Below are 11,344 nucleotides of genomic sequence, written 5' to 3' on the forward strand. Positions count from 1 at the left end.
CTGAAGTGGTCAGTGAGCTCGATCATGCTCAGTGTGCCTGGTGTTATGGCCTCCCCTGGAAAGAGAATAGTCTTCTTCTGTACGAACCCATTCACTAGGACCTCCAGGCCGCTGTCAAAAAATTGTGACGCAATAGCCCCTGATCTGCCATGCTCGCTATACACAGTGCTGGGCAGGTCCAGACTAAGAAAACCGCATCATGTGCCCATTAGCCTTTTAAAGATAGCACCAGTGCCAGGGATCACAGAATATCCGGGGGCATCCAGGCAATGATGCATACCATTAGCCATGATGAAGAGGAGAGATGGGATAACATTGAATGAGAGAGACAGTATGGGGTGGAGAAGGTAATTAATGAGATAGTAACAGAAAATAACCTCAGCCTCATGCAGATGTTCCTCTGTCAAACTCAATGAAAATGACACTGAGACAAATTATTGCAAGATTGAGCCCAATGAGTCGGAGGCCCTGCTGTTGCCACTCCGAGTCACAAAGCTACCGAACAAATGGTCATCCAACAGCCTCCATCAACTGAACTCACACCAAAATTCCATTCACCCTTCATTCCTGGAAACGTTGGCCCATGTTGCAAGATGCTATTGAAATATTTTCAGTTCACCATTCTGAAACCCATGAACACCTCCTTCCATGACATTGTCTATCAGTTTCCCTTTCTCTGTCTATTTTCTGCACCCCTTGTTTTTGTGGGATTCCCCACCGTCTCTCTCTGGCAGTGATTTTCACACCCATGGCACCCCTTGTCATGGCACATTGGAGATATGGAGCTATAAATGGGTGGGACCCTCACATCCTGTCACTTCCAGCATGGGCCGCAGAGTTCCCCAAGCTGAGCAGCGATCTAGGCAGTGTTACCGAGCAATGCACTGGGGTGGTTTGCTCAGCTCGACAAGGAGACAAATGTATCGTTTAAATTTAGAATTCACTGCACTGCCATGGTTTTCTCAGCTCCCCATGCTGCACATGTATCATCTCTGGGTTTACAGGACAGTTCACTGCTGTGGTCCTTGAAGCTCCTGGTGGTGGACAGATGTCTAGTCCGGGTTTATAGGCCAGCGCTCTGGTTTGATGTAAACAGTGTTCCACACTGGATAGATTGCCAGCTTGGTTCGAGCTGTACACTATCCTGGTTTGCACAATGCTCGATGCTGAACAGATATCTTATCTGGGTTTATGGTGTCTGGGCCGGAATTGGATTGAGGATGTGATATATCGAACAATTTTAGCTATCTGGCTGCTCCATTATTTTATGCTCTTATTCTTATGATTGCACCTTCCAAAGTCTGACTCCTCGGACTCCCATTCCGCTGTTTACACACTGATTTCTGGATCTTGTTGCCCATTAAGTAATTGTGCAGTTTACCTGAATTGATGTCCCGTGTCCTCACTGACCTATTGCGTTGTTCACTCGAGAGCATTTAGTTCATCATAAATAAACTCACAAACCATTTTTGAAAAAGTACAGCTCGTACTTTCTATCGATTCCCAGTGTCCTGTGTGGTGCTCCAGGTTGGGCAGGAGATATTGAACAGCTATGGCATACACCTTTGTAACTTGTTCTGTGTCTGTCTACTGAACATCTGTGTTAGTGTCTCTCTGCTAATCATGTGTTCAGGAATTCCCCGACTGTTGTTGATTCATACCTGGCTTCAAACTTGGAGTTAAGTGGTGTTTCACTTAATTCTTGTTGGGAAGTTCGTGGAAATGCTGGAGATAGTTTCCTGGAGGTTGTGCTTTAAGCTTCTGTGGGCATTCAGGAAGACCAGACGCTTGGGTGACCCATGCTAGATGAATCATGATGGCTGCAGTTAAAGCGTCCGTGTCTGTAACATGGCCAGCAAACAGAGCAGAGGCTGCACAGATGGAAATGAGTGAAAAAAATGGAATGAGGAATCACAATTAGATCAGACATGATCTTATTGAATGGGGGATCAGGATTGAATGGCCCACTCCTGAAACGTATTCATATATTTCTGTGTGTAGCAAGCCACGTGGAACCTTGCTGCATCCCTTGCTGAAGTCCATGTAGTCAATTTCTACTGCTCTGCCTTCATCAATCTTCATTGTCACTTCTTCAAAATATTCGATCAAATTAGTGAGACATGATTTCCAACGCACAAAGTCGTATTGAATATCTCTAATCAGTCCTTATCTTTCCTCATATGTATGTCCTGTTCCTGAGAGGCCCCTCGAACAATTTAGCCACCATTGATATAGGGTTCACTGATGCATAATTCCCTGGCTTTTTTCTACCACTTTCCTAAATAATGGCACCGCATTACCATCCTCCTGTCTTCTAACACTTTACCCATGGTTATAGTTAATAAATATCTCAGCAAGGAACCCAACAATCACTTCCCCAGTTTCCCACAGTGTTCTGGGATACAACTGCTAATTTCCCAGGAATTTACAGATCTTTATGCATTTCAAGATGTCCAGCATCTCCGCGTCTGTAGTATGGACACTTTTCAAGACATTATAATGTATTTCTCCAAGTTTTCAAGCTTACATATCCTACTCCACACATTATCTGATGCAAAACACTTGTTTAGTATCTTATCTTTCTCCTGTGGGTCCATAGATAGACAGCCTTGTTGATCTTTAACGGGCCCTATTCTCTCCATTGTTACTGTTTCGTTGTTAACAAATTTGTAGAATCTCCCTGAATTCTTGTTAACCCTGGTTCTAAAGCTATCTCAAGTCCCTGGTAAATCCCTGACCTCTCCTTTACTTCTCTCAACTTCTACTAGTTTCCAGTCCTTGTGATCACAGTATTTCAACATCCGACTCAGATCCTGGTTGCGGAACAGTTCAGGTGCAGTCCATCTCAAAGATTCAGTTCCTTCCTGACCCAAAACCGATACAAGTGCCACTGTAAATGGAACCCTTCCTTCCTGCACCACTCCTTTCATGGCAAACTTACTTCCTAAGTTGTCTTTTTTTTTGTACCAATTTACACGTGGCTCGGGTAATAACCCCATGATTGTAACAGTTGAGGTCCAGCTCTTTAATTTTGTTCCTAATTCCTAATATTCCCTACGCAGGATCTCTAATTGTACAACGAGACAAGGGATTGATAAATTGAAAGTACCTGTGACATGGATCACAGGGCACCATCAGATCAATCCCGAATTTATTTAAAGGTGGAGGAGATTTAACAGGCTGAATGATCTCGGGATGGAGGTTATTCATATGTGATTTGAAAAATAAAACATATAGCTCTGCTTATTCCCCTTATGTGTTACATACCAGGGGACCAACGTTATTCTGAAACTGCGAGTTCCCCAGGACGTTATCTGGAAACTGCAATAAACGACGACATAGAACATAGAACATAGAACAGTACAGCACAGAACAGGCCCTTCAGCCCACGATGTTGTGCCAACCATTGATCCTCATGTATGCACCCTCAAATTTCTGTGACCTTATGCATGCCCAGCAGTCTCTTTAATGACCCCAATGAACTTGCTTCCACAACTGCTGCTGGCAACGCATTCCATGCTCTCACAACTCTCTGTGTAAAGAACCCGCCTCTGACATCCCCTCTATACTTTCCTCCAAGCAGCTTAAAACCATGACCCCTCGTGTTAGCCATTTCTGCCCTGGTAAATAGTCTTTAGCTATCAACTCTATCTATGCCTCTCATTATCTTGTATACTTCAATAGGTCCCCTCTCCTCCTCCTTTTCTCCAATGAAAAAAAGTCCGAGCTCAGTCAACCTCTCTTCATAACATAAGCCCTCCAGTCCAGGCAGCATCCTGGTAAACCTCCTCTGAACCCTCTCCAAAGCATCCACATCTTTCCTATAATAGGGCGACCAGAACTGGACGCAGTATTCCAAGTGCGGTCTAACCAAAGTTTTATAGAGCTGCAACAAGATCTCACGACTCTTCAACTCAATCCCCCTGTTAATGAAAGCCAAAACACTATATGCTTTCTTAACAACCCTGTCCACCTGGGGGGGCATTTTAAGGGATCTTTGTATCTGCACACCAAGATCCCTCTGTTCCTCCACACTGCCAAGAATCCTATCCTTAATCGTGTACTCAGCTTTCAAATTCGACCTTCCAAAATGCATCACCTCGCATTTATCCAGGTTGAACTCCATCTGCCACCTCTCACCCCATCTCTGCATCTTGTCAATGTCCCGCTGCAGCCTACAACAGCCCTCTATACTGTCAACAACACCTCCAAACTTTGTGTCGTCTGCAAACTTGCTGAACCATCCTTCAATCCATCATTCAAGTCATTAGTAAAAATTACAAACAGTAGAGGCCCAAGGACAGAGCCCTGTGGAACACCACTCACCACTACTTCCCGGAGAATATTTTCCTTCTACTACCACTCGCTGTCTTCTGTTGGCCAGCCAATTCTGTATCCAGACATCTAAGTTCCCCTGTATCCCATTCCTCCTGACCTTCTGAATGAGCCTACCATGGGGAACCTTATCAAATGCCTCACTGAAGTCCATTAAACCACATCCACAGCTCGACCCTCATTCAGAAAATTCTACAAGTGGCATTCTCTGGAACATTCCACAACTGACTCTCTCCAGAAGATTCTATGTCCATATGGGGGTATTGCAAAGGCAAGAGAGAGAGAGTGTTGAGCTGATTTTGATGAGAGATTATCACTGTGAGGCTGAGTGGATTTCACCAGATCTTGTGGACCGAAGGGCCCTTGTGATATGGGTCTTTATGACTCTCTCATTTTGTACCTGGCATTTTCTGGAACATTCTATAACCAACCTTCTACAGAAAATTCTATAACTGACAATCTCTGGAACATGATACAATTGACATTCCTCGGAATATTCCATAAGCAGCATTCCTCAAAGCATTCTGTAACTTGCATTACCTGTGAACACCCAGATAAGTGCCTGACGGAAGAGATCGCATCCCAGGGAGTGGAAGGAAACGTTGTTTTGAAGTCCCCCTGGGAAGTTAAAGAGGTGAATAAGTTTTCCCTTTTTTACATTTCTTCATTACGGAGGGTCGACCACTGTTTAGACCAAAAGACAGAAATTTCCAACCTCATCTTTTCTTCAATTTTCTTTTGGCACAGCAATGTTTTTACCCTCTGTATTAGAAACTGCAAAGGCGTGAACTCTGCCTGCTCATGAGCAATCAATTGTGTGGAAACATTCTAGAAACCATCTGATGTTATGGATGAGTGCCTGTGTGTTTGGAGAGAGAGTGTTTTTTATGCTTAATGTCACATATTTGTAAGTAATTCAGAACCTACCATTTGCTATTTCAGCCCCAATTACTTCAATAAATCTCTGAATACAGTGACATATTTGAAAACTTCACTGGTTCCTCAGGAAAACTGGTAATTCTACCTCCAGGCTGATGCACAATTTGTTTTTTTTTCCCACAGTAAACGTTGCGACGATCTACATCCTGCTTTATAAAGATTGTGGATTGTCTCCATGCGTCCGTCGTTACCTAGTGGCCATGGCAGCGGCGGATCTACTGCTCATTATTCTTGACCTGATACTGAGACATATTCCCATTGTTTATAAGGAACAGTTTTATTTCCTGTGGTACATCCCCGTGTGTAATATCCACGCCGTCCTGCTTTATGCAGCCACTGACTGTTCTGTCTGGTTCACCGTCACTTTCACCTTTGATCGATTTGTGGCCATTTGTTGCCAGAAGCTGAAAAGTAAATATTGCAGTGAGAAAACGGCGGCTGTGGTTCTGGGAACAGTGACTGTGCTGAGCTGTTTAAAGAACATTTTCTGGTATTTTATGCTCACGGGTTGGTATTGGCTGACGAACCAACCCTGGTTTTGTGACATAAGAACTGGTGTTTATGTCTCTGCTGTCTGGGTCACAATCGAGTTCCTCCACCACATTCTAACCCCGACTCTCCCATTTCTCCTGATTCTGCTGCTCAATGTTTTCACCGTCAGACACATTTTAGTGACCAGCAGAGCCCGCAGGAGACTCCGGGCTCACACAAATGGGGACGGTCAGTGTGACACAGAAATGCAAAATCGAAAAAAATCCATCATTTTACTGTTTGTGATCTCGGCCAATTTCATCATGTTATGGTCACTGTTAATGGTGTATTCTATGTGGAATCGGGTGTGGTACTTTGGACATAATTCTGTGTATCTAGATATGTTTGTGCAGGAATTAGGCTTCATGCTGCAGCTCCTCAGTTGTTGCACAAACACTGCGATTTATGCCGTGACCCAGACTAAGTTTAGGCAGCAGCTGAAGAATGTGCTCAAATATCTCTTTATCCAAATTGATCAATCAATCAAATTCAATCATTAATCAGTCCATCCAAGGTTTTCTGATTTCAGTTCAATGTTGCAGCAATAAAGCACCATGTCGCTCTGGTAGCAAACTGAGGGTAGTGTTGGTTTTTCCAACCTTATCCCACTGGGATTTACTGTGGCACATTTCAATGTTTCTGTCAAATTAGGGGCCAGTGTGTGTGTTCAAACGTCTGTATACTCTGCCTGATGGAAGAGGATGTAGTAGAGCCTTAGCATTTGGGGTGGGCCTTCGATTATATTGGCAGGTTTTCTTGGCAACAAGATGTGTAATGGCGTTCATGAATGGAAGGTTGGCTTCTGTGATGATCTGGCCTTCAACCTTCAGTAGTTTCTTACAGTCCGGACCAGCAGTTGTTGTACCTGGATAGAGTGTTTTCTATGGTGCAGACGTACTAAATCTCCTAAGCCATTTCCTCAACTTCTCAGGAAGAAGATGCTTTGTTGTTCCTTTTCCAGGTTTGCTAGTTTTATCAAGACGGTGGCTGGATTAGAGAGTATGACCTCTATGGAGAGGCTAGAAAGGCTCAGTTTCCTGACTGCCATCAGTTTTGTGGAAGAGACACTGGATCCAAAACGTTGTCTCTGATTTCTCTTCACAAATACTGCTAGTTCTGCTGAGATTTTCCAGCAATTTTCTCTTTCACCTGTAGATAAACATGGATTGTCTTCTCTGAAGCAGTAGAACTGAGGGGAGACTTGATAGAAGTCTGTAAAATTATGGGATACATAGGTAGATTTGACAACCGGAATATTTTTCCCAGAGTTGAAAACTAGGAGACATGTTTTTAAGGTTGGTTGAAAGTGGGGAGGCATGTTCAAAGGAGAAGTGAGAGGCACGTTTTTACAGAGTACGGTAGGAGTGTGGAACACTCAGGCAAGTGTTGTCATAGAGGCAGATAAGATCGGGGTGTTTAAGAGAATATTACATATGCACATGGTTGTGCAAGAAATGGAGGGAAATGCTCCAGGGGCAGGCATAAGGCATTAGCTTAATTTGACGCCATGTTGGGGCAACATCATGGGCTGAAGGGCCCGCTCCTGCTCTGTACTTTTCTACGGTTATGTTCTATCTTTCTCGCTGTCCTTTTTTTGTCTCTGCCTGCCCCCCTCTCTCTCTCTATCCCAGTCTGTACCCACCCCTCTCTATATATCTGCCCCTCTCCTTCCATCTCTCTCTATCTCTCCCAATGTCTCTATCTGTTCCTCTCCCTGCCTCTGGTCCCTCGCTCTCCCTCTGTCCTCCTCTCCCTCTACCCCCTCTCTCTCCCCTTTCATTTCCCTCTCTTTCTTTGCCTCAGGCCCTCTCTCTCTCCCCCCCACCCCTGACTATCAGTTTCTCCACATCTATCCTCTACCTCTTTGCCCTCTCCCTTCTCTTTCCCCATCACACCTCTCTTTCTGTCCCACTGTCCCATCCCTTTCCCACTTCCCTGCCCCTCTCTCTGTATCTCTCTCCCTCTGCTCCGCTCACTCATATTCTCCCTCTATCATCCCTGTCTCTCGCACACACCTCACACATCTGTAACACTCTTGCTTACACTCACTGTCCCCCTCCCACTCTCAATTCTTCACTTCCTTTCCCACTATTTCTCTCATTACTCTCCCGCCATTCTTCTCTCTGTCCATCTCTGTGCCATCCACTCTGCCTGTCCCTATCTCTAATATATCCTTTACCCTACCTCTCTCTCTGTCCCTCACTCTCTTTGTCCTTCTCTTCCTCTGTGTCCCCTTTCTGTCTCCCTCCCTTAGCCTACCATCTCTCTCTCCCTCTCTCTGTCTCTCTCCCTCTGTCCCTGTCCCTCTTTATCCTTCTCTCCTCATCTGTTCCTGGCTGTCTCTGTCTGCCCTTCTCTCCGTTCCCCCATTCTCTCTCCATGGTCTTTCTCCCCTTCCATCCTCCACTTCTTCTTTATCCGTCTCTGTCTGCACTCCCCACCCCCAACAATGGTCCTTTTCCTGTATCTCCTTCTTTCCTTCTGCCCCTCTCTTCTGCCCTCTGTTGGTCTCTATCTGTCTCTCCCTCTCTCTGCCCACACTCTCACTCCCTCATATGTCACCCAATCTCTATTTTCCTCTGCTCCCCTCCCTCTCTGCCTGTCTATGCTTATTCTCTGTCTCACACCCTTTGTAACTGTCTCGTTCTTTCTCTATGTACCCCTCTCACTTGGTCCCTCTCTCTCTTTCTGTCTCACTTAGCCCCTGTCCCTCTCTCTGTCTCAGTCAGCAAAATTCTCTTTTTTGTTTGTCTCTTTAGCCATATATCGCTGGCCCTCTCTCTATCTATCATCACATTCAGTTACTCCTTTTATTTTCCCATTCTCCAATTACATAAGGTAATAACAAAACGTCAGTTAGGTTTACCGAACCTATTCTATGAGGTTATCTATCTGTGTCTCTCTGGCCCTCACACTTTCTGACCAGGTGTAGGGGTGACCTGTACTGGCTATGTAAGGTGACTTATACCAGACCACTCCGAGCTGCCCAGGCCTACTGACAAGATGGCAGACAGAAGCTAAGCAAAAATTAAGCAGCCTGTTCACACAGTGAAGTATAATTCTATCTTTGAATAAAACTGCTAGAAGGTCAGTAAAAGGACGTTCTATGTTGCCATCCCAGACAGTTCTGATAGAAGGACGCCTCAGGACAGAAAAATGACCTATTCAAGCTTTAATAAATAGAGGATGGTTGTTCCAGTAAATGAATAACGTTCGGCGATAGATTCGGTCCTGAAGCAGCTGCAAGGATAACAGCAAAAGTTATTTCCTCATAAATACTTGCCTCTTTGAAGTTACCAGCAATATTCAATAGTTTCGAGCTAAAACTGGTCTAATCATATAAGTTGGTTTCAATATGCAATCAGAATGTAATACATTCTTTAAGAACATTTAAGTTTAGATGTGAAGGTTAAATAGCCTTCTGAGATGCCTTCTGAGATGCCTTCTCTTTTGCCCTCACAACCCATAAATTATAAAATGCTGACTGTAGACGTAGTGGTACAATGTTACTCTTTTAATTAACTTTATAACAGAAGTTAACCTCGTAGAATAGGTTCGGTAAACCTAAATGACTTTTTGTTATTACGTTATGTAATTGGAGAATGGGAAAATAAAAGGAGTAACTGAATGTGATGATAGAATTCGACCTGTCTTTATAGATAAAATAAAAGTCTGTGAAAGTCCCAAAAGTGTATAATCATTTTACTTTTTTGAATGTGAATTAATGGGATGCACAGAAACATCCTCAAGCCAAAAGAAGACAATATCTAGTTCACAGCATATGATCATGAAACCTGGGACTGCCTCTCGAAGTGACCACGAGGTGTCCCAAGTGTTTAGATTAAGGGGAAGGACAGTGAATACATTGCATTTGACTACTGCAACACAGGATATATAAAAATGCTGTAATTTTTTTACAAAAGCAAAGGGTGTGTCACTGATCCATCCTCCAATTCCAGATTCTGCAAACATGCTTAGGCTCTCTCCCTCCATACACCAGTTTAAGTTTGAAGAAACCTCTTCCACTTGCTTGAATCCTGCCTGCCTCCTGAGTTTTTGTCCCTGCTCTGGATAAATGCTCCTACAGTTTGCTGCCTAGAGCAGGGTAACGTTGGACCACGATCTGGGCGAGTATCTTTCTTGACCATCCTTTCTAGCTAGCTTGGCAATTGGTGGATTTCTTCTGTAAGCCAGGACCCCTTCCACTATTTTGAGAAAGCACGCAAAATAGTGGAAGGGGATCCCGGCGTGAGAGCATGTGAACTAATACGAAAATGCAACAGAACACGAGAACATTTGAAATAACATGAGAATGTGCCGAACAGTGCAAGAGCATGCGAAATAATGCAAGGGTCTGAAATAAGGAAGAGGGGGTTGTGAGGCCAAGCATGCAAAATAGGAGAAAAGGGAGGACTGAGAGTCTCGGCAGAATCATGAGTAAAATAAAAAAAAAGAGGAAGGCTGTGAGCCCCTGTGTTATCATGCATAAATAAGCGCAAAAAAGAAGCAAATAAGAGGAAAAAAAGCAAACAAATACTCCCAGAAATCTCAAGAGAAGTGTGAAGTAGAAAAAGAACAATGGTCTGGGAAATAATAAAACAGTAAAATAGAAGCAGACACAGTTGTGTGAGAGTTTGACAAAGTGGCAGGGATGAATTGCTGAATAATGAGTTGGGTCCAGATTAGTCCATTCTGCAGAGACTGTTTTAAAAAGTGTAGAAACGTGCTGAAATGGCTACAGTATTCATGACTAAGAAAGAGAAAGTGAGACTTCTCTCTGTTCGAGTTCAGTGAATCTAGTAGAGGTATTACAAAAACAAATTTGCTTGAAAAACTCAGCAGGTCTGGTAGCATCTGTGAAGGGGAAAACAGAGTTAACATTTCGGATCTGGTGACCCTTCCTCAGAACTGATGCTGGCTGGGATAACGCCAGTTTTTACGCAGAAAACAAAGGGGAGAGGAATGGGGTAGGGCGTAAACGATAGGATAGAGTATAAAGGGTGAAAAGAGCAGTTGGACAGACAAACAGTTGATAATAATCAGATTGGGAGGGTGAATAGTTGTTAAGGGGGACTGCTAGTGACTGAAACAAGCAGTGTGTAATGGCAGGCTACGTTTTAACAAGGCCTGGCTTGTGGGCTAAGAGCCTGGGATATGGGAGAGCTTAGGCCCTAAAATTATTGAACGCAGTGTTGAGTATGGAGGGCTGCAGGGCCCCCAAGCCGAAAATGAGGTATTGCTCTTCCAACTTGCATTGAGCTTCGCTGGAACACTGCAGCAAGCCAGCGGACTGACATGTTGGCAAAGGAACAGGGTGGTGCATTGAATGGGTGCCAAAAAAGCGCAATCCGCCATTGTCTCTGAGACAGAAGACATCAAGAAAACACAACACAACCAGCCGCACTAATCAGCCTACCATATATGAAGGAAGTTTCAGAAATGACCACAAGACTACTCAGTTCCCGATGTATCAGAATAGCCCACAATCTGACAACCACACTGCGATAGCTACCGACGAACATAAGGGATCACATACCCA

Source organism: Stegostoma tigrinum, unplaced genomic scaffold (genome assembly GCF_030684315.1).
Source record: "Stegostoma tigrinum isolate sSteTig4 unplaced genomic scaffold, sSteTig4.hap1 scaffold_54, whole genome shotgun sequence".
Taxonomy (NCBI): Eukaryota; Metazoa; Chordata; class Chondrichthyes; order Orectolobiformes; family Stegostomatidae; genus Stegostoma; species Stegostoma tigrinum.